The following is a 22,895-nucleotide window of genomic DNA, read 5'->3' as shown; positions in this document are numbered from 1 at the left end:
TATAAATTTCTCATGAATGCATCAATCTACTAGCACATCATCAGGGCCAGAATTGCAAAATACTCACTAGATATCAATGGATACACACACATGCATGCACATAAGCACACACATTCACAAACATGTGCATGTATTTGTCGTCATGTTCACTCAATCAATAGTCTTAAATTTCCAACTGGTTAATATTGTGCGACTATGATTACCACCAGCACCATGGGTAGTTCAGTGATGCAAAATGGAGACCACTTTACATAGGGAATAAATTAATTCTTAGCAGAAGCACCTGTATCCTAGGATCAAATCATATTGGATATATACACATTGAGATGCACATACATGAACACTCACTTCAACACACGTGCACAGACACGTTCTTTTGAAATGTCAACTATACCATAGGTGAGGACTTAAACATTGCTAACAAAACTGAAATTTGATTGCTACACAATGTCCAGGCATGTTGCAACAAACAACTAGACCGCTCAAATAATTCTTAGCAAAATACTGATAAGAGTATCAAACAGGCTTGGGAAGAACATGATGTGCACTATAATGGATTATATTTTTGTACAAAGCTTCTTTATAAATATAAATATCTAATCTCATAACCCATGTTACAGAAACAAAATCTATGTTTCTCACTGAAAACAGGATTGGGGAAACAAACTAAGCCTCAGAACAACCTTCGATTTATCAAATTGAGTTAAAACAGCTATCGTATCATTATGCTGTTTATTTTTATATTACCAAGCTACTATCAATACCTGAAAGGGTTAAATACAGGTCCTAGAAAGTGACCCTTCATACTGAAGTAACAACAACTGCTGCAGGGTAGCTTAGAATTCAAAATTGCTTTCCCCCTCAATTTTATGTTTGGTACTTCTTAACATAACAAAGGCTCTTACAAATGATTAAAAAGGGAAGAATCAACAATCCATGATAACTGGATGGCTCACCAATGCAAGGTGCCTGTACTACGTTACCCGAAGTGGCATCTGTGTCTTCATGAGCACGCCTGCTTTTGAGCTGATACAACAGTCTACAGCTGCCTTGCTAGCTGAGACTCTCGAGTTATTTATAGTGCTAAAATTATCCATTCATCGTCATTTCCTCCTCACAATTTCAACAGATGAAAGGTAACTGGGGCTTCTGCTTTTGAGTGGCTTTATGATGTGAGGGCTGTGAAAATGAAAACTAAATGTTTTTTCCCTCAGCTAGCAGCCACTGACCTGCTTCAGTAAAAGTGACTGGAATTAAGGGACACTCTTGATTTGCTCCCGAAGGCAGAACAATATATACCAAGAGATAAACCTGGCTTAGTCTGTGCATAATATAGCCAAGTGGCAGTGCATGTACATTTCTTCCCTCCACCTCCAAGATTTCAGTGAAATCAATGGAAATAAAAATTGGAGGAAGATGTAAAACAAGCAAAAGAAGCTGCTGACTGGCTCTCAGCTTTATACTAACACACAAATACAAAATACTGTGAGAAGCCCTCCTATTTCACTATTCCCATTGTTAAACTCACTCACTTTGTGACTATTTGCAAGTGAACATTGAGTTAACTGCATACCAACTTACCAGTCCCTGCAATCCTTACTCCCAGTGTGGACTTCTAATGTTCAGGGGTACAATATCACTGTCTTTGTTTCATTTTCAGTGCACTTCTTAGATTAAACGATAATCAAAATGAATGGGCACATGTTTAACACGTTAAAGAAAAGAATGAACGAACTTATGTTTCTGTAATAATTTTCACAACTTCAGGGTTTTTACAAGCGACGACAAACTAGTGAAGTGGAATTACTATTGCAGCAATTTTCACACAGCAAGCTGTCCCAACAAACTGCAATTAAATTAATTACAACATTATGCATTTTAAACATTGGTTGAGGAATAAATATTGTGCAAGGAACGGGAGACAACTCCCCCACTCTTCTTCAATTAGTGCCATGGGATAACTTATGTCCACCTAACAGTGTAAAATCTATTATTGTATAGCAATAAATCTCAAAGATAATTGCAAATTACTAACCAGATAATATGCCCTTACATAAAAGGTCCTAAAATGTTATGGTGCTACTTTCTAAGTGAAGTTAATACAGGCTGAATTTTCCTATTTTTGACAAAGTGTCATTTTCTGTGTAATTCATGTCAGACATGGTCCATGTCAACTTTTCTTATGAGATCATCTTTTATTCAGCTGATGAATTATACCTCTCTTCAGTGCCTGGAATCGCACAGGATTGACGGAAATGTTCACAGCTGCCCTTTGTGACCTTCACATCGCTGGTGCTAAATTTAAAACATAGCTCTGCAGCACCTCAGATGCTGTAAGCCAGGAATTGCTCTGCACACTGTGGTGCTCAACCATCATTAGCCCTGAGGACATGGCCTAGAAGGGAATGCTCATATCTTTCTGTTCAGATAGGGACCTGGAGGTGCCAGTGGATGGGGTGATGGAAAGGAGGGCTATCCTCTATCCTGCAAGTCGTCAAAGGAGGCCCACTACCAGAGGCCAGCCAGACTGCACCCAGAGAGAGGCCCATGTTGTGCCATTACTTGGACCAAAACCAAGACCAAATGATAAGACAAACCAGGGCAGGACTTAAACAGTTAATGGTAGGGGAGACCTGGGAGTGCAGGTACACAGTTCGTTGAAAGTGATGTCAGCGGTAGACACGGTGGTGAAGAAGCTGTTTGGCATGTTTGCCTTCACTGGTCAGAGCATTGAGTTGGGATGTCATGTTACAATTATAAAAGACTATCGTAAGGCCACATTTAGAGTACGGTGTACAATTCTGGTCACTCTGCTATAGGAAGGATGTTATTAAGTGAGAAAGGGAGCAAAAAAGATTTACAAGGATGTTGCCGAGATTGGAAGGTTTTAGTAAAAGGAGAGGTTAGCTCGGCTGGGACTCTTTTCTCAGGAGTGTAGGAGACTGAAGGGTGAACATGTAGAGGTTTATATAATCATCAGGAGCATGAATAAAGTGATTGGCAAGGTCTTTTCCTCATGATAGGAGAGTCCAGAACTAGAGGGCATAGGTACAGATGAGAGGGGGAAAGATGTCCGGGGAACCAGAGGCGCAACATTTTCACATAGAGGGTGGTGTGTATATGGAATGAGTTGTCAGCGGAAGTAGTAGAGGTAGGTACAATTACAACATTGTAAAGACATTTGGACAGGCACATGGATAGGAAAGGTTTAGTGGGGTATGGGCCAGATGCAGGCAAATGGGACTAGTTCAGTTTAGGAAACCTGGTCAGTGTGGATGAGTTGAGCTGAAAGGCCTGTTTCTGTGCTATATGATTCTATGGCCAAATGAAACACCCAGTGGAACAAGAAGAAGGTCTGTGCTCTACAGATGTAAATGTCGGCATCTTCGTTTTGCTACCTCACACTTTAATTCGGCTAACAGCATCATGGCAAATAGTCTAAAACACTCACTGCTGGATGTAATATCGCCATTTAATGGCTCTGACCCATTCTATCCTTCTAAGCCCTCTGTCTTTCCTACTCACTCACTGGGGTCACCAGCGCTGCTCCTGCTCCTGTATCACCACTGACAAATTTTCCATCCACATTCATCTCACTCAATTCCTTCATTTGTTTCACGACAGAATGGCAGAAGAAACTCATACAACAGACAGAAAAGACAACATGGATGGAAGAGGTGGAGATAGCTGGCCAACATTCACCTCCTCAACCCCTATGAGAAGATTCTGGAGTTTCTGGAGAGGATCAAGGTTAGTCCACTGGGGACACTGAAAGCCCCATAGCCAGCAACACAGTAAGCTTCATTGTGTTACTCTCCCAGTTACCACCAGTGTTACCTCATTCTTAAGATGTTCAAGCTTCTACCCCTTATTGCACAACAAATAGCTTCTTTCCTGTTATGTCTGCACAAATGGTATCCACATGACGGGAATGTGTTTGTGATTTGGTGAACACAAGTGATCCTATAGTGTTTGTCTGTGATTGCATCAGCTTTGTCGAGGTGACAAGGATTCAATTGTCAGAAACACAATTGCTTGAGGCCAAGATGTATAAAGTGCATTATTAATCAATGCGCAAACTGTACAGTGAAGTTTCAATGTACTGTATTTAGATGGCCGGTACGTGGAATCATTGAATCTCGGGATAACTGATTTATGCAGTTGCCCCTAGCAGTGCCTGTCATTGCAAATGTATCCATTTCTGCCTCACAGACCAGAAAAATAAACTTGCAGCACCCACTACAAGTACCCTCATTCCTGATAAAGGACTTTTGCCCAAAACATCGATTTTCCTGCTCCTCGGATGCTGCCTGACCTGCTGTGCTTTTCCAGCACCACTCTAATCTCAGCACCCACTATGAACCTGTTGGCAGCCATTTTTTCTTCCTTATTGTGCAATTGAAGGTTGTTTGAAGATGACATTACCCAGTTTGCATTGCTGTGAATGCATTCAAGGTTCTGCCTGATAGTCAAGATTACTCCCCTCAACCTCTTATGTTCTGTTCTGTGTTGCTTTCTCACTTAAATCCATCAGCTTTCGGGCTCCCCAAGTTCCCATCAAACTCTTTTATTTGGCCATAAATATTCCCAACTTTCTCCCTCAGCCAATGATTTACCACAGTGCCATGCCCACTATAGTGATCCTCTATCCTCCTTTAAATTCAGTGTGACGGTGACTTGTGAAAACCCCCGCTTTCACAGTAACTTGGCTCTCCAATGCCGTATCAGATTTCACCCTTACATTTGGAGTTGCTCCTTTTTACTGTTATTATCCCATCAGAGTCATAGCAGAAAGCAGACTTTCAACACTTAATAATACTCCCCGAGTATCATTGCCCAAACACTCAAGACTGTCCAACACCCTGGACCGACTTAAGAGGACAGCCCCAACTAAGAACAGCCCAGCCACCGGACTGATATCCTCATTGCTCCCCAGCTGATTTACCTGTAATTCTCGGACTGGTTAGCCTGGACTTGCAGGATTAACCGTGGCTCACTCCTCAAAGTGCAAGAACATGGATTCCAGATAGTGGCAGGCCACTGACCACTGCCAATTCCATGTAATGGAATCAAGTGAACCTCTTGACTGACAGTGGTTCCCCTTGGTTCCATTACAGACTATCCCCTCTGACTTTCAGAGGTAACCATTTGGCTGAGGCACACGCAGCGTGTTTACTGTTTAAACTGCTGGTGTGACAGTGGCATAACCCAGTGCCATATTGCAACATGTCTGCTCCATGTCTAATCAATGCTGCCAAGCATGACAAGTTGCCTGCATTTCTGTTTTCACTCAACACCAAAGTGAGCGAGAGCCTGTGAATTCTCAATGAAGCACCAATGTGCTAAAAGAAATTGCAAGCCAGGGAGGCATGAGTCTCAAAGTCAGTGCAAAGTGTGTGAGCAAGGTAAGTGGCAGAAAATGCATTATGTGTAGATGTATGTACATGTGTGGTGGCATGGTGGCTCAGTGGTTAGCACTGCTGCCTCACAGCGCCAGGGACTTGGGTTCGATTCCAGTCTTGAGTGACTATGCGGAGCTTGCATATTCTCCCAGTGTCTGTGTGGGTTTCCTCCCACAATCCAAAGATGTGCAGGTCAGGTGGATTGGCCATGCTAAATTGACCATAGCATCCAGGGATGTGCAGACGAGGTGGATGAGAAATGGGAACTGCAGGGATAGAGTACGGGGATGGGTCTGTGTGGGATGCTGTTTGCAGGGTTGATATGGGCTGAATGGCCTGCCTCCACTGAACATGTAAGGCATAAGTGTCCATGAGCCCCAAAGTGAAGTTTGAAAGGGCTGACGTGGTGCATGCATTGTTCAGAAAGCAGCCAAGATTGTATGGTGAGGCCGTTATTTTGGTGATGTCCACTTTCATGGATGAAGGGTGGAAGAGGACACTATCCATGGACCATGCGGGGACATTGTGATGAAGGCAAAGTTTCTTGAGGATTTGGAGAAACAAGTGATAAGCTGCTGCTGCAATGAATTTTCATGTAGGGAATTGGTGTCAGCCAGTTTCTCTGGGAAGACAGTGGAGAATTGAAAGCTGCACAAAAGTGATTAACTGATAATAAGATGCAAAATGCATGGAAACAAGCTATTTGCTGTTCGTTAGCAAGATTAAGAATTTGCCACCTACAGCTTAACAGGCAAATTGGAACATATTTTCCCAACTGTCCAGCTTTTGTCCATGCTGCACAAAGCTATGATGGGGAGGCAGTGACAAAATGATTACTGAAGCAGTAATCCAGAATATTACACTTACGTTCCGAGGACATGGATGGAAACCCCACCATGGTAAATGTTGAAAATTTAAATTCAATAAAATCTGTCTATTGATGATAATGTAACACTGGTGGTTGTCATGAAAAAAAATCACCTGGTTTACTAATGTCCTTTCAGGAAGGAAATATGCCATCCTTACCTCATCAAAGTATACAATACAAAAAAGTCCCTTTGTCCCACCAACTCACACAAAATCCAGCACTTGGCTCATGCCCTTGAATGCTATGACATCTTAAGTGCTCATCCACATACTCTTTATAACTTAAGGCTTTTCACCTCTGCTACTCTCCCAAGCAGTGGATTCCAGATTCCCACCAGCCTCTGGGTGAAAAAATGTTTTCGTAAGTTCCCTCTCAACCCTCTGCCTCTCACCTTAAAATTAAACCCCTTCGTTATTGACCTTTCAACTAAGGGGAATAGCTGCTTGCTATCCAGCTTATCTATACATCTCAATCAGCTTGCCTCTCATCCTTCTCTTCTCTAAAGAAAACAACCTAAGCTTATTCAGCTTCTCTATATAGCTAAAATGTTCCAACCCAGGTAAGATCCTGGTAAATCACTTCTGCATCCCCTCCAGTACAATCACATCCTTCCTATAGTGTGGTGACCAGAATTGCAAACAGTACTACAGCTGTGGCCTAAGCAAAGCTTCGCATAGCTCCAGTGTAACCCCCCCTGCTGTAAGAATCTATGCCATGACTGATAAAGGCAAATGTGTCATTGAGTATTTGTTGAGTATACTCTTGACTTGTTATTTCTTCCAAAGTCTGGTCTGGCTTACACTTGACTCCAGACATCCAACCATGTAGCTGGCTCTTAACCATCTTCCGGGTAATTAGGGATGAGTATAAATGCTGACCAAGCCAACGGCACCAATAGACCATGAATAGATAATAAAAAAGATCCACCACAACGTTCTTCTACTATTGAAGCAAATATCATCCTTCTGTATTAATTGGGTGCATGCAATGAATTAAAATAGTACACAGAAAAATACAGATGCACAAAATGATTTGCTATTGATATCAACAACTTACCTCTTTTTCCTCAGGTTTGGAAACTACTGCTGTTCTAATGAGGGGTTCGTGGACTAATATTACATTTTAATATTACATCTTGGGACAGGCACAGTTTGAGATCGAGCTGACCATGAAAGTGCGAATTTGTTATAAACAGCAGAAAACACCCACTGAGCATAATGTGCTTGCAATGATAATAACTTCAAGCTTCTGCAGCAGCTGACCGTCCATTTGGTCTCAGTTAGAATTTGAAATATTTTGGAAGCCACTACAGTGTGCAGGCCTATATGAAAACAGCAGGAAGTAGCAGACTACACACTTCATTTCAAGGACTCAAACCTGTGAGGGGCGATTTATCTCTCGGCCACTGGCCAGTCTGAAACATAGGGGGGACATCCATTGCTTTCTGATGAGATGACTGGGTCTCTCATTAACACGCCATCTGCAAACTACATGCTCGAAATGAGAGTCATGCTACTACACCTTCAGAAAGAAAAGAATTCTGTTGTGCAAGTACATGTATCAGTACCCAGTAGTGTGTGCCACATCGTTCACCAAGATGCAACAGTCTATGTGCCAAATGAACAACATATCATTCTGCAGCATATGATGAGATTGTCAATGTTAGCTTCTGCATCTGTATAAATCATGATGTTTATTGGAAACTTCTGGAAGACTTAACAGACAAGAAAGGAAACAAAAACCAAAATAACTGTGGATGCTGTAAATCAGAAACAAAAACATAAATTGCTGGAAAAGCTCAGCAGGTCTGGCAGGATCTGAGGAGAGAAATCAGAGTTAACATTTTGGGTTGAGTGAAACAAGAAATCTTAAAACAAAAGGCAATCTTAACCTGAAACACCAGGACATTTGTGTTGAGTAGTAAATCAACATGTTACAAATTTTTAGGCCGAATTCCACTTCCAGTTTTATTGGAAGCACGCTGCATCAACAACAAAACGATTTCAAGGATGCAGCATGACTCTATTGTTACAAACCTCCTTAATAAATTGTGGCCATGTTTCTTAGGGCTGGCAGGTAATTGAAAGCGAGATGGGCTGGGTTTCAAAGTTGGTTTTGGGCTAATTATGAACTAGGAAGAGCAGATGCTTTTCCTCAGGTCCAGTATGCACAGCTTTGTGGAGCCCTTCACAATCCCCACATCCAAGAACTCTGAACCCCCAGTTCCTACTCCCCCCCCCACCTTGATCGCCTGCATTCTCTAGACTTCACGTATTCTTGTTCTCACAATATCAGTTGCCCTTCAGTAGCCACCATCTCGCTGTTTGTGATTAACATCTCTGCCCCAACCACACTCTACTCACCGTATAACCCTCACACTCTGGATGTGTCCCATGTACCACTCCTCCATCCCCATCTCCCCACCCCACCATTAGATGTCTGTTTATAGGCTTGCCAGTCTGTTAGTGAGATCGAGTGTTGGACTGGAAACATGGAGGGGAAAAAAACAGGAGCTCATACAGACCATCTTGGTTGTGCCGGTTCTAAGTTCTCCTGTTTAATTGTTCTCCTCATTTCATTTTCTGTGCACTTTTAATCTTTTTAGTAATTATTTATTCAGAGACAGGGTCACAAACTTGCAAAAAGAAAGATTGATGGTACTTAATACTTGAGCAAAATATACTGTATGAAGATATATGTACTATATGTATATGAGCATGAATGTTGCAAGTTTAATAATGAATAGGACAGAGTTATATAGAGCACATCATCTGACCATTGTGGCACAAACAGTCTCACACACCTTAAATGTATTATCTGGGCCAACATGACTCCAATTGTTAAAATTCAGTTCAGAATGTAACTTTAAAACGTTCTGCAAATTACATATGAAAGAACTGAAACCAACAATTCATTCTAAAAGATAAGAGACTTAACAAACAATCCAGGTCTTTTTCAATATATAATTTCAGTTACATCACACTGTAAACTTTTGCTATAAATTCTGTGTCTTACAATTTTATATCCCACAATCAACCGAAGGAGCAGCACTCTGAAAGCTAGTGCTTCCAAATAAACCTGTTGGACTATAACCCGGTGTTGTGTGATTTTTAACTTTGTTCACCCCAGTCTAACACTGGCCCCTCCAAATCATACACAAACTATGTTGGGTAACTGAAAGGTTGCAGAACAGAATTTTAATGGATCAAATTGAAGCCATCATAATTCCCACTGCTCTTATGTTTAAGGGAACATCATGTATATAAATGTATATGGACATTGGAAATATTCTCTAGCACCATCAAAAGGTGGAATATTTATGCTCTTGAAAGATTAAATGGAAATGCAAGAACTGTAAAGGTTTTATATTTGGAGATTTCAAGTGTCTAAATATAGAACAGGAAAACCCAAGTGATTAGAGTCAAAATTAATATGTTGAATTCCTGTCTGCTCCATGACTAAGCACACCAAGCAAGCCACGACAAGCAGTGTTTATCTTGACCAGGTCTTTGTTGAAGGGCCTGACAAAGTACATAAGGTCAGGTCTAGAACCCTGGAATAATGACCACAGAATGATTAGGGTGAAAATAATTTGCAGTGTTGTTGCACCAGCTACCTGAAGCCAGGGAAATATTTTGCTGCCACTCACAGTGTATTGTAGGAAATGTGCCACACTTACAGGATTTCAGATACCAGCAGTATGTTAAACAGAACAAAGCTATAGCAGATGGGGCAATCAGCTCATGTCAGGGAAGAAATAATGTTTTGAGTCGAGCTGAGAATGTAGACTGCATGGCTCTGGTGCAATGTTAGCAATAAATTAAGATATATTTGTAATTACAATGTGCAACTGAACACTGCTTGGATGCTCCATTCCTACAAGATACAGTTCCTCAACTTGATTATTCTGAGAGATTTAGTAAGATTTGTGATTACTACATAACATAAAGTCTCAATAATCTGCATGCTAATAGCCATAACTTTTGATCGCTGAGCACCTCAAGCATTGCCTCCACTTTTTATAAAATCATTAGCTCATTGCATACAGTTAAAAAAAAAAGTACCTGCTCTGTCAATTGCTTCAGCAGAGGAGTACCACATACCTGAGAACAACCATCACCATTACAATTCGATTAGATTCCCTACAGAATGGAAACAGGCCCTTAAGCCCAACATGTCCACACCTACCCTCTGAAGAGTAACCCACCCAGACTCATCTCCCCACACCATATTTACCACTGACTAATGCATCTAACATTGTGGGCAATTTAGCATGACCAATTCACCTAACCTGCTAATCTTTGGATTGTGGGAGGAAACCCACACAGACGTGGGGAGAATGTGCAAACTCCACACAGATAGTCGCCCAAAGCTGGAATTGAACCCGGGTCCCCAGCACTGTGAGGCAGCAGTGCTAACCATTGAGCCACCGTGCCACCCCAAATTGGAACAATGCCTTATGGCCTCTTTAGTGAAAGGATGGGGAATCGTTCAGATTGTGATTGGTTAGAATTATGTTCGATGAAATTTATAAGAAAAGGGGAGGTCTCATAGAAAACCGCAACCTTCTAAATGGATTAGACAAGGTAAATACAGGAAGGTTGTGTCCGATGACCAGGAAATTCAGAACCAGGAGTCACAGTCTAAGGAAATGAGGTGGACCATTTGGGACTGAGATGAGGATTTAGCCAGAGAGTGTGAGCCGGTGGAATTCTCTGCTATGGAAAACAATTGAGACCAAAACATTGTATGGTTTCAAAAAAAGAGTTAAATATAGTTCTTCGGGCTAAAGGTATCAAAGGGTTTGGGGACCATAATAATAATTAGTGCGTGGAGCTGGAGGATGTAGGTTGGGTTCTAAATGAATATTTTGTGTCATATTCACTAGTGAGAGGGATGATGTGGATGTACACATCAGGGAGAAGGACTGTGATATACTTATAGAAACTAGCAGAGACAGAGAGGAGGTTCTAAGTGGTCTGGTAGGCTTAAAAGTGCAGAAATCTCCAGAGCTGAATGAAATGTATCCTAGGTTTTAGAGTAAAGCAAAGGAGGAAATAGCAGCAGCATTGGCATTAATTTTCAGTTCCTCAGAAGTGCCAGAAGGCTGGAGGACAGCCAATGTGGTGCCATCATTCAAGAAGGGAGCAAGGAATAAACTACAAGCCAGTCAGCCTACAAGGAAACCACTGGAAGCAGGTCTAAGAAATCAAATTCTATTCATAGTGTTCATTTGCACAGTACACATTATCACATTGTTATTCAAAATGTCTTTTTTCTTTAATGCTAACATTGCACTAGAGGCAACATTCATCAAGAACAGTCAGCCTGTTTTGTTTAGGGGAGATCATATCTAACCAACGTAATGTAAGAATCATACAGTACAGAAGTAGGCCATTCAACCCATTGTATCTGTACCGAATCCAGAAAGAGCTACCCACCTAGTCCCAGCTAGTCCAGCCCTCTCACCATAGTCCTCTGAATTTACCACTTTTAAATACAAATCCAGTTCTCTTTTGAAATCTCCTATGGAATCTGTTTTCGGCACTCTCCCATGTATTGCAAATCTGAACAGCTCTCTGAGTAAAAAAGGTTCTCCTCATCCCAATCCTAGCTCTCTTACTGCCAATCTTGAAATTGTGACCCATAGTTACTGACATACCATCCAGTGGAAACAAAATATCTTCCTATATCGTGTCAAAGTTGTTTATACGTTTGAATATCTCAATAAAATTATATCTTAATCTTCTCTGCTCCAAGGAGAATAAGCCCAATTTCTCTTATTTTTCCTTGTATCTAAAATCCCTCACTCCTGGTATTATCCCAGTAAATCTCTTTTGAATCTCTAGGGCTTTAACATCATTCCATAAATAAGATGGCAAGAGTTGAACACAATATCTAAATATGGTCTGACCAATGATTTGTAGAGGTGTAGCATCACTTCCTTGCTTTCATACTCTTATGTCTTTATTTATCTGGAAACCTTCTTAACAACTGTTTCAACTTGCCTGGCCACTTTCAGAGAATCATTTGTGTGAATCCGAAGATCCCTCTGCTCCTGTATTCCCCTCACAGTTACCCCAATGAGGTCTGTATGGTCTCTCCACATTTCCTCTACCAAAATGCATTACCTCACATTGAAATTCATCTGCCAGGTGTCTGCCCATTTGGCCAACTTGTGAATATCCCTCTGAGGTTGCTTAGCATCATCCTCTCAATTCGCTATTTCCCCAGCTTAGTATCATATGCAAATTTAGAGATTTTGCCCTCAACATCTATTTTTAAATTGTTTATATAAACAATTAAACATCCCAACACCAATACCTGGAGAACACCATTTTCTACTCATCTCCAATCTGCGAAAAGCCCATCTATACCTACCCTCTGTTTCCTATCTTTTAGTCAACTTTTAATCGATGCTTCCAAGGACCCCATCAATCCCAGACATTTCTAATTTGCTAACCAATCTGCCATATGGCACTATATTAAGTACTTTCTGAAAGTCTAAATATACAACATCTACAACACTATCCTCATCCACTGCCTGTGTCACCTCATCAAAGAACTCAATTACATTTGTCAGACATGACCTGCCCTCGACAAAGCCATGTTGACTGTCCAGTATTAACCCAATTCTCTAAGTATATATTTACCTTATTTTTATGGCCTCCATCAATTTTCTCACTATTGATGTCAAGCTGAAAGTTGTGTAGTTTCCTGAATTATCCTTAGTTCCTTTCTTAAACAACTTGATAGAATTTTTTAAAGAGAAAACTATGGGTATAGATGAGGGTAATGCAATCAATGTGGTCGACTTGGACTTCAACAAGACTTTTGGTAAGACTATGGGAGGCTGATAGCCTATGGTTTCCAAAGAAATTTGGCTAATAGGATCTGGAATTGGCTTAGTTGCAGGAAACAGAGGGTGATGGCCGGGGGATGCTTTTTGTGACTGGAAGTCTGCGTACAGTGGGATTCCAACGTGATCAATGTCGAGGTCCTTGCTGTTTGGCATATGTCTGAATGACTTAGACTAGATGCAGTTGGGTTGATCAGTAAAGCCATGAATGAAATGAAAATTGGTGTGGTGGTAAATAAGCCTTAGGTACAATAGAATATAGGCTGGCCGATCAAATGGACTGATCAGTGACAAATGGAATTCAATCTAAATAAGTGTGGGATGATGTGGTTTGGCAGCAGAAGCAAGGCGAAAGATATTTGATGAACGATAGGACCCTGAGGATCAGAAGTGTGTATGTCCATCAGACCCTTCAGGTAGCAGGACAGGTATTTGGTAACTGCCTTTATTAGTCAAGGCATGGAGTTTAAGAGATGAGAGGTTATGATGGAACACTAAAAATGTTGGGTAAGCCACAGCTGGAGCTCAGTGTGCAGTTCTAGAATCCAGATTATTAGAGGGATTTGATTGCTCTGGAGAAAGTATTGATGAGATTTATTGGGATATTGTCTGGGCTGGAGGGTTTTAGTTAAGAAGAGAGAATGGATAGACTGTGGTTGTCTTCCTTGAAGCAGAGGAGACTGAGAGGGGACACGATTGGGATGTATAAAATTATGAGGGGCATAGATAGTGTCGGCAGGAAGGAACCTTTCCCCTTGGCAGAGGAAATCAATGATGGGGACATAGATTTAGGATAACAGACAGGAGGTTTAGAGGCAATATGAGGGAAAAAAAAATCACTCAGAGGATGGTGGGAATCTGGAATTCACTGCCTCAAAGGGTAGTAAAGGCAGAAATCCTCAGAACATTTGAGAAGTATTTAGATATGTACCCGCAATGCCAAGGCATACAAGGCTGTGAGCTAAGTGCTGGAAATGGGATCAGAATAGTTAGGTGGGTATTTTTGACCAGCTAAAGGGCGTAAAGGGGTCTTTTTCAGGATAGCACCCAGTGACTAGTGGAACTCCTCAGGGGTCGATGTTGGGATTACAACTACTCATGTTGTACATTGACAATCTGATAAAGGAACAGAGGGCATTGTTGCTCAGTTTGCAGATGACACAAACATAGATGGAGAAGCAGGTAATGTTGAGGAAGCAGGAAGGCTGCAGAAGGATTTGGAAAGGCTAGGAGAGTGGACAAAAAAGTGGCAGATGGAACACAGTGTGGGAATGTGTCAGGTTATGCACTTTGATAGGAAGAAGCATAAACTAGTTTCTAAATAGGGATAAGCTTCGGAAATCTGAAGCACACTTGGGAGCCCTAGCTCAGGATTCCCTTAAGGTTAACATGCACGTTCAGTTGGCAGTTAGGAAGACAAATGCAAGGTTAGCATTTAATTTTCAGAGGGCTAGAACACAAGAGCAGAGATGTACTGCTGAGGCTGTGTAAGACTCTGGTCAGACCGCATCTGGAATATTGTGAACAGTTCTGGACCCTGTATCTAAGGAAGATTGTACTGGACTTGTAGGTAATCCTCCAGAGGAGTTTTACAAAAATGATACCAGGGTTGAAGGGCTTGTCATATGAGAAGTATTTGACGACTTTGAGTCTGTACTCGATGGAGTTTAGAAGGATGAGGGGGGGAATCTCACTGAAACTTATAGAATATTGAGAGGCCAGGATAAAGTGGACATGGAGAAGATGTTTCCACAACTAGGAGAGACTGGGACCCAGGGGAACAGCATCAGATTGAAGGATGACTCTGTAGAATTGAGAGGGGGAGGAATTTCCTTCAGCCATAGGGTGGTTAGATAAGATTAGCTACAGCATGGAAACAAACCCTTCGGCGCAACCAGTCCAGACCGACCCTCCGAAGAGTAACCCACCCAGACCCATTTCCCTCTGACTAATGCACCTAACAGGCACAGTGGTTAGCACTGCTGCCTCACAGCGTCAGAGACCCGGGTTCAATTCCCGCCTCAGGCGACTGACTGTGTGGAGTTTGCACGTTCTCCCCGTGTCTGCGTGGGTTTCCTCCGGGTGCTCCGGTTTCCTCCCACAGTCCAAAGATGTGCAGGTCAGGTGAATTGGCCATGCTAAATTGCCCGTAGTGTTAGCTAAGGGTAAATGTAGGGGTATGGGTGGGTTGCGCTTCGGCGGGGCGGTGTGGACTTGTTGGGCCGAAGGGCCTGTTTCCACACTGTAAGTAATCTAATCTAAAAAAAAATCTAAAACACTATGGGCAATTTAGCATGGCCAATTCACCTCTTTGGACTGTGGGAGGAAACCGGAGCACCCAGAAGAAACCCACGCAGACATGGGGAGAATTTGCAAACTCCACACAAACTGTCACCCAAGGCTGGAATTGAACCTGGGACCCTGGGGTTATGAGGCTACAGTATTAACCACTGAGCCACCATGCCGCCCCTGCGGAGTTCATTGCCACAGAAGGCTGCAGAGGCCAAGTCAATGAGTGTCTATGATTTATAATTTATAAGTGCTTGCTACGTAGCTTCAGACTAACAAAAAGATCTCAAGCACTACACCTGGAGTAAACAGCCCTTAGAGAAGTGCTATTTAAAAATAGAGGAATGCAGTCAAATGAAGGTTAATGACTACTCAGAAGCAAACAGCATTTGGCCTTGCTTTTAAAATTTTAATACAGTAACTGTGGTTTTCAACCTTGCCATTGACTTAATGCAGTGAGAGAAGGCTTGATTGTGATGAACTCACAAGAACTCAAAGAACAGACTTTTGGTATTTACATGATATTTACCATTTTACTTTGCCTCAAGGATAACTGAAAACTATGACAGAGAATATACACTCTCAGACAAAACGTTCCCAATGCCTACACTCTACCCCACCCTCAACAAATGAAGCTTGTAGCAGTGGTTGGGACAGTGACAGGTTAAGAGAACCCAATCCCAGCAGTGGGACCACGCTGTCTGAATTTTCCAAGATTCTCTGCCAATTGTGGAATTGTGATGGGAGAGTGCCCCATTATGGGTTAATGTCATGTGTCAAATTATTTACTTAATTATTCCTGGCTCACATTGTAACATGGTGGTTGTGCATGGTTAAGATTGGACCTGTTGCTTCTATGTACACAAGTAAACAGACATTGAGAAAATCATAAAAAGACACTTTGATTCATTCAAACCTTTATCCCCCAAGGTTGAAGAATGGATTAAAAATACAGCACATGGAAACTCAATGCAGAAGTCATGAAGTGCTGGAAAGGCCTTAAAGCCTGGTGTCTTAATGCATGGAGATTTTGCAATATCATGGACAAATTGGTCACGTGCTATGTTTGGGATGATGAAGATGTGGTTACAGAGTGACCAGGGATGCGAACTAAATATCCAGGGGTATTCTGTTTTTAGGAAGGACAGACAAATAGGAAAAGGAAGTGGGTGGCATTGCCTGCTAAGGAGTATATTAATGCAAAATGAGAAGAATGTTAGCTCTCCTGTAGCAGAATCTGCATAGGTAGAGTCCAAGATGGTGGCAGAGCAGGACTCTTCAGCTGGAGTTCATCAACTTCATCCATTTTGTTTCTTCTTCTGTTTTCCTCTTCTCCTCTCCTCTAATGACTCCCGGCCCCTGACAACTCCCAGCCTCTAATGACTCCCGGCCCCTGACAACTCCCAGCCCCTGATGACTCCCAGCCTCAGTCCATTAGGGGTCCTCACAGCCTCGTGTAGCAGCCTCCTGGTGTGGCGTCCTCTCAGCCTGGCATGGAGGTCTTCCAGCAGTACGCGGTAGTCTCTCGGCCTTGGATGGTCTCAGCGTGGTCTCCCAGTCTCAAAGCGATTCCGGAGTGATCTGCCAGCCTCATGAACCTTGTGGTGAAGCCTGCCATAGTCTGGAGCCAAGGCCCAGTTTGGTTTGGAGGCAAGGTGCCCGCGTGATTTGGTTTCGAAGACCAGTGTTCTGAACTTTTATTTCTGCAATGCTGAGCTTTTTTTTTCATTTTCTTCGATCTTCTAACTGAAGAAGCTGTACCTAGGTACCTTTGTACCCAATATCTCGCTATAAATAGCAACTTATGAACACTTCACTGCACTCATTTGAGTACATGTGGCAATAAAGCTAATTCTAATTTTAATCCTAATTCCATCGTAGTGAATTCCACAAGCTCACCACCCTCTGGGTGAATACATTTCACCTCATCTCAGTCCTAATAGGTTTACCACTTAATTTTAAACTATGACCCCTGGTTTTGGATATCCCCCATCATCGGAAATATCCTTCCTGCATTTAGCCTATCTGGACCCTTTAGAATTTTATAGGTTTCTGTGAGATCCCCCTTCATTCATCTAAACTACAGTGAATACAATCTTAACCAACTGCATCTTTCCTCATACATCAGTCCTGCCATCCCAGGAATCAATCTGGTAAACCTTCGCTGCACTCCCTCTATAGCAGGAGCATCCTTCCTCAGAGAAGGAGACCAAAACTGCACACAATATTCCAGGTGGGGCCTCACCAATGCCTTGTATAGCTGCAGCAAAACAGCCTTGTTCCTGACTTCAGTCCTCTCAATATGAAGGACAACACACAGTTTGCCTTCTTTACTGCTTGCTGCACCTGCACGCTTACTTTCAGCAACTAGCGCGCAAAGATACCCAAGTCTCGTTGAACAATCCCCTTTCTCAGTTTATATCCATTCAAGTAATAATCTGCCTTCCTAATTTTACCACCAAACTGGATTATCCTGTATCTGCCATGCACTTGCACACTCACTTAACCTGTCCAAATTACACTGAAACATTTTTGCATCCTCCTCACCATTCCATCCAACTTTGTATCGTCTGCAAATTTTGATATATCACAGTTAGTTCTCTTATCTAAATCATTAACATACATTGTAAATATCTGGCGTCCTAGCACCAATCTCTGTGGCAACCCACTAAACACTGCCTGCTATTCAGAAAAAGACCCATTTGTTCCTACTCTTTGCTTCCTATCTGCAAATCAACTCTTTGTCCATCTTAATATATTACACTCAATCCCATAAACTTTAATTTTATACATTAATCTCTTTTATGTGGGACTTTGTAGAAAGCTTTCTGAAAGTCCAAATAAACTACATCCACAGGCTCCTGACCAACTTGACTAGTTGCATTGTTGAAGAATTACAGTAGATTTCTCAAACATAATTTCCTTTCTGTGAATCCATGCTGACTGAGTCTGATGATACCGTTGTTTTCGAAATGCTCTGTTGTAAAATCCCTGATAACAGACTCTACCAACTCTAACCTGATTCATGGCATCTGTTGCTCCTGATGTGGTCTCCTCTACATCGGAGAGACTAGGCGCAAACTCAGGGACCGGTTCAGGCAACATCCACGGTCCGTACATTCCAATCAACCCCACCTTCCAGTTGCTAGCCATTTCAACTCCCCTCCCACTTCCTCGAGAACACATCCATCCTGGGCCTCCTCCACTGTCAATGCAAAGCCACATGAAAACTGGGGGGAGAACACCTCATCTTCTGCCTTGGGAGTCTACAACCATACGGCCTTAACATAAAATTCTCCAGCTGTCAATCTCGCCACCTCATTCCCAGGTCCAGCCCTTCCTCTTTGCCCCGCCCCCTTGACCTGACCTAACCTGTCTATTTTCCTTCTCCCCTATATGCTCCACCCTTCCCACTGACCAATCACAATCACATCCTACCTGCATCCACCTATCGCCATCCCACCTACCCTTCCCCCAGCCTCACCCGCTCCCTCTACATACTCCTCAGCTCCCTTCCCCCTTCCCAGTTCTGATGAAAGATTCTGAACTGAAACATCAACTCCTCTGGGTTCTGAAGCTGCTTGACCTGCAGTGCTTTTTCCAGCTCTACTCTTTATCGACTCTACCCAAGTCCCCACGACCGATGTCACACTCACTGGTCTATAATTATGTTTTCTCGCAACCTTCCTTTTTAAATTGGTGCTTTATTGGCTGCCCTCCCAACTGTTGAAACTGTTCCAGGTTCTAAAGAATCTTGGAAGATGACCACTAATGCATCCATTATTTCTAGTGTTCGGGATGTAGATTATCTGGGCCTGAGTATATATCAGCCCATTAATTTCTCCAACACCATTTCTCTACTATTACAGATTTGCTTCAGTTTCTCTCGCTCACTTCCAAACTAATGGGATTGAAGTGCTTCTAAAAAAACATTTTGCGAGTTTTGAGAAGGTTTGTAGCTCGGGTTGAGGTTCTGGATGTAGGTTAGCTCACTGAGGCTTAAGGTTCAATCCAGACATTTTGTCACCCTACTAGGTAACATCACCACAGGAAATGACATCACAGCCCAAACACATAAATAGATAGCAGGAATCATCGTCCGGAGCCCCACTGAAGATATTACCTAGTAGGGTGACGAAATGTCTGGAAATGAACCTTCCAGCTCAGCGAGCAAACCTACTTCCAAACATTATGCATTAAGATGAGTCAAGCATTCTCAATATTCATGCCATTAGATTTGCTGTCAGTGTCTCCTTGGTGAATTGTAACCTCTGTATATACTAATCCTTTCTCAAAATGTGGTAATAGATTTTTATTCGAGGTTTGAGTGAGGGCAGAGGTCACGGGTACAATAAAATCTCTCGTGCATTCTAAATGCCTGTCATACTTTTGTTTGACTTCTCCTCCTTCCAGATATTGGGGAATTCTCATAGAAAACTCACTGTGGCACCATTGCATTAAATTAAGGTAACTGCAGAACAACTACTTTGCATTAGTAAAGCAAAAGCAAGAGATACATTATTGAAATACTTGTATATTATTCATACTGAATCAGCATATTTAACATAATTCCACAAACAGCATATTCCCAAGCAACCATGGACATGAATGCACTCCTCACTAACATTTGAGAACTAATGCTGCGATGTTAGAGATATCTCGGACCAATTAAGCAGTACCTTGACACATCATTCTTGTAAAACCATACATATCAGCAAACCCAGAACATCCATCACCAACCCTGGTATGCTTTATCTTCCCAGAGAGACAACCTCACAAGAAATGGTGTACAGTTTGTTGGGAGTAATCCAAAGAATTCCCAAGATTGACTCTGATGCTGTACAGTTTCATTACTTTCAGTCAAATATGGACATAGAAACTTCCTGATTACCATCTACTGCCCTTGCTCCATGTTTAACATGATGTGGAGGAAGCACTGAGGATAGCATGAACACAAATTGTACTCCCTTATGGGGACAGCAGTACCATTCTGCCTGACTGGAAGCCATCGAGAAGTCAAAAGCCACTTGCTCCTCTGCAAGCGTTCTACACGAAGCAAAGAAACAACACTTCTTGAATAACACCTCCCAAACCGATAAACTCCATATACAAGGGCACGGACAATAAATACATTAAATCACCATCACTTTAAATTCCTGTCCAATACAAACTGTGCATTGAACTTTCCAGCTCTCTGGTGAAGCACAAAAGGTGCACAAAAGAATCCACTGCTACTTCTAAGGAAAAACGGAAAAGTATCTGTGGCAGAATTACATGCAAGGCTATAGTGAAACAGAGGATTGTGGGATTTGTGTTAGATTGTGTTAGAAAGGAGCCTGGCACTGACATTTTGGATATTGGAGCAAACATGTGGCTGAAGGAGTGGTGTGGGAAAGAGTGCTTCCAACTTATGGGCCGCTGACATCAGTACTGGGACAGGATGGAACGGTGCTGTTGGAACAGGCTCTATCTGAACCAATCTGAGTGCTGGATCCTCGCGGAAATGCTAAATAGAATGGTCATAAGTACTGTAAATTGGTTAAGGTTGTGGGGAAGGGTGCTCAGGCGAGATTATTAACATTTCCAGAACAAGTAATAGGACAGAGAGTATGGAAAAGTTCAGAAATCTAACTTCAGGTACAGCAGGTAAGGGGACAGCTATGAGAAATGGGATGGCCAATGCACGACTCAGGGTGTTGTGCTTAAAGGTGCACAGTATATGAAACAAGGTAAATGAGCTTGTCGCGCATATTGTAATTGGTGGGTGCAATGTTGTAGGCATATCTGTAAGAAAAATAGGGTGGTTATGGTAAGGGATTTGAACTTTCCAAACATAAACTGGGACTGCCATAGTTTCAAGGGTTGAGATGGAGAGGAATTTGTTAAGTGTGTACAAGACAATTTTCAGATTCAGTATGTGGATGTACTACTAGAGAAGGTGCAAAACTTGACTTACTCTTGTGAAATAAGGCAGGGCAGGTGACTGAGATGTTAGTGGGGGAGCACTGTGGGGTCAGCAACCATAACTGTATTAGATTTAAAATAATGATGGAAAAGGATAGACCAGATCTAAAAGTTGAAGTTCTAAATTGGAGAAAGGCCAATTTTGACGGTATTAGGCAAGAACTTTCGAAAGCTGATTGGGGGCAGATGTTCGCGGGTAAAGGGATGGCTGGAAAATGGGAAGCCTTCAGAAATGAGATAACGAGAATCCAGAGAAAGTATATTCCTGTTATGGTGAAAGGAAAGGCTGGTAGGTATAGGGAATGCTGGATGACTAAAGAAATTGAGAATTTGGTTAAGAAAAAAGGAAGCATATGTAAGGTATAGATAAGATAGATCGAGTGAATACTTAGAAGAGTATAAAGGAAGTAGGAGTATACTCAAGAGGGAAATCAGGAGGGCAAAAAGGGGACATGAGATAGCTTTGGCAAATAGAATTAAGGAGAATCCAAAGGGTTTTACAAATACATTAAGGACAAAAGGGTAATTAGGGAGAGAATATGGCTCCTCAAAGATCCTGAAGAAGGGCTTATGCCCGAAACGTTGATTCTCCTGTTCCCTGGATGCTGCCTGACCTGCTGCGCCTTTCCAGCAACACATTTTCAGCTCCTCAAAGATCAGCAAGGCGGCCTTTGTGTAAAGCCGCAGAAAATGGGGGAGATACTGAATGAGTATTTTGCATCGATATTTACTGTGGAAAAGGGTATGGAAGACATAGACTACGGAAATAGATGGTGACATCTTGCAAAATGTCCATATTACAGAGGAGGAAGTGCTGGATGTCTTTAAATGGGTAAAAGTGGATAAATCCTCAGGACCTGATCAGGTGCACCCTAGAACTCTGTGGGAAGCTAGAAAAGTGATTGCTGGGCCTCTTGCTGAGATATTTGTATCATCGATAGTCACAGGTGAGGTGCCAGAAGACTGTAGGCTGGCTAACGTGGTGCCACTGTTTAAGAAGGGTGGTAAAAACAAGCCAGGGAACTATAGACCGGTGAGCCTGACCTCTGTGGTGGGCAAGTTGTTGGAGGGAATCCTGAGGGACAGGATGTACATGTATTTGGAAAGGCAAGGACTGATTAGGGATAGTCAACATGGCTTTGTGCGTGGGAAATCATGTTTCACAAACTTGATTGAGTTTTTTGAAGTAACAAAGAGGATGGATGAGGGCAGAGCAGTAGATGTGATCTACATGGACTTCAGTAAGGCATTCGACAAGGTTCCCCATGGGAGACTGATTAGCAAGGTTAGATCTCATGAAATACAGGGAGAACTAGCCATTTGGATACAGAACTGGCTCAAAAATAGAAGAACAGAGGATGGTGGTGGAGGGTTGTTTTTCAGACTGGAGGCCTGTGACCAGTGGAGTGCCACAAGGATTGGTGCTGGGCCCTCTACTTTTTGTCATTTACATAAATGATTTGGATGCAAGTATAAGAGGTACAGTTAGTAAGTTTGCAGATGACACCAAAAT

At 42.2% G+C, this 22,895-nt stretch overlaps 1 protein-coding gene across 3 annotated transcripts in view; it reads right to left on the bottom strand.

Moving 5' to 3' along the window:
- Nucleotides 1-22,895, bottom strand: part of ripor2 (RHO family interacting cell polarization regulator 2) — a 256,355-nt gene that overhangs the window by 95,807 nt on the left and 137,653 nt on the right. Inside the window, exon 1 of one of the 3 annotated variants that reach the window (XM_043719081.2) lies at nucleotides 957-1,030. The exons of the other annotated variants lie outside the window; for them this stretch is intronic. The gene's annotated coding sequence lies outside the window, so the exon portion shown is untranslated. Of the gene's footprint in view, nucleotides 1-956; nucleotides 1,031-22,895 lie in introns of those variants that run through there. 3 annotated transcript variants of the gene reach the window in all.

The sequence above is a fragment of the Chiloscyllium plagiosum genome, unplaced genomic scaffold (genome assembly GCF_037043375.1).
Source record: "Chiloscyllium plagiosum isolate Xiang-an unplaced genomic scaffold, Cpla_swu_hap1 HiC_scaffold_34, whole genome shotgun sequence".
In the NCBI taxonomy this organism is placed as follows: Eukaryota; Metazoa; Chordata; class Chondrichthyes; order Orectolobiformes; family Hemiscylliidae; genus Chiloscyllium; species Chiloscyllium plagiosum.
This window is presented reverse-complemented; position numbering and strand designations above follow the sequence as displayed.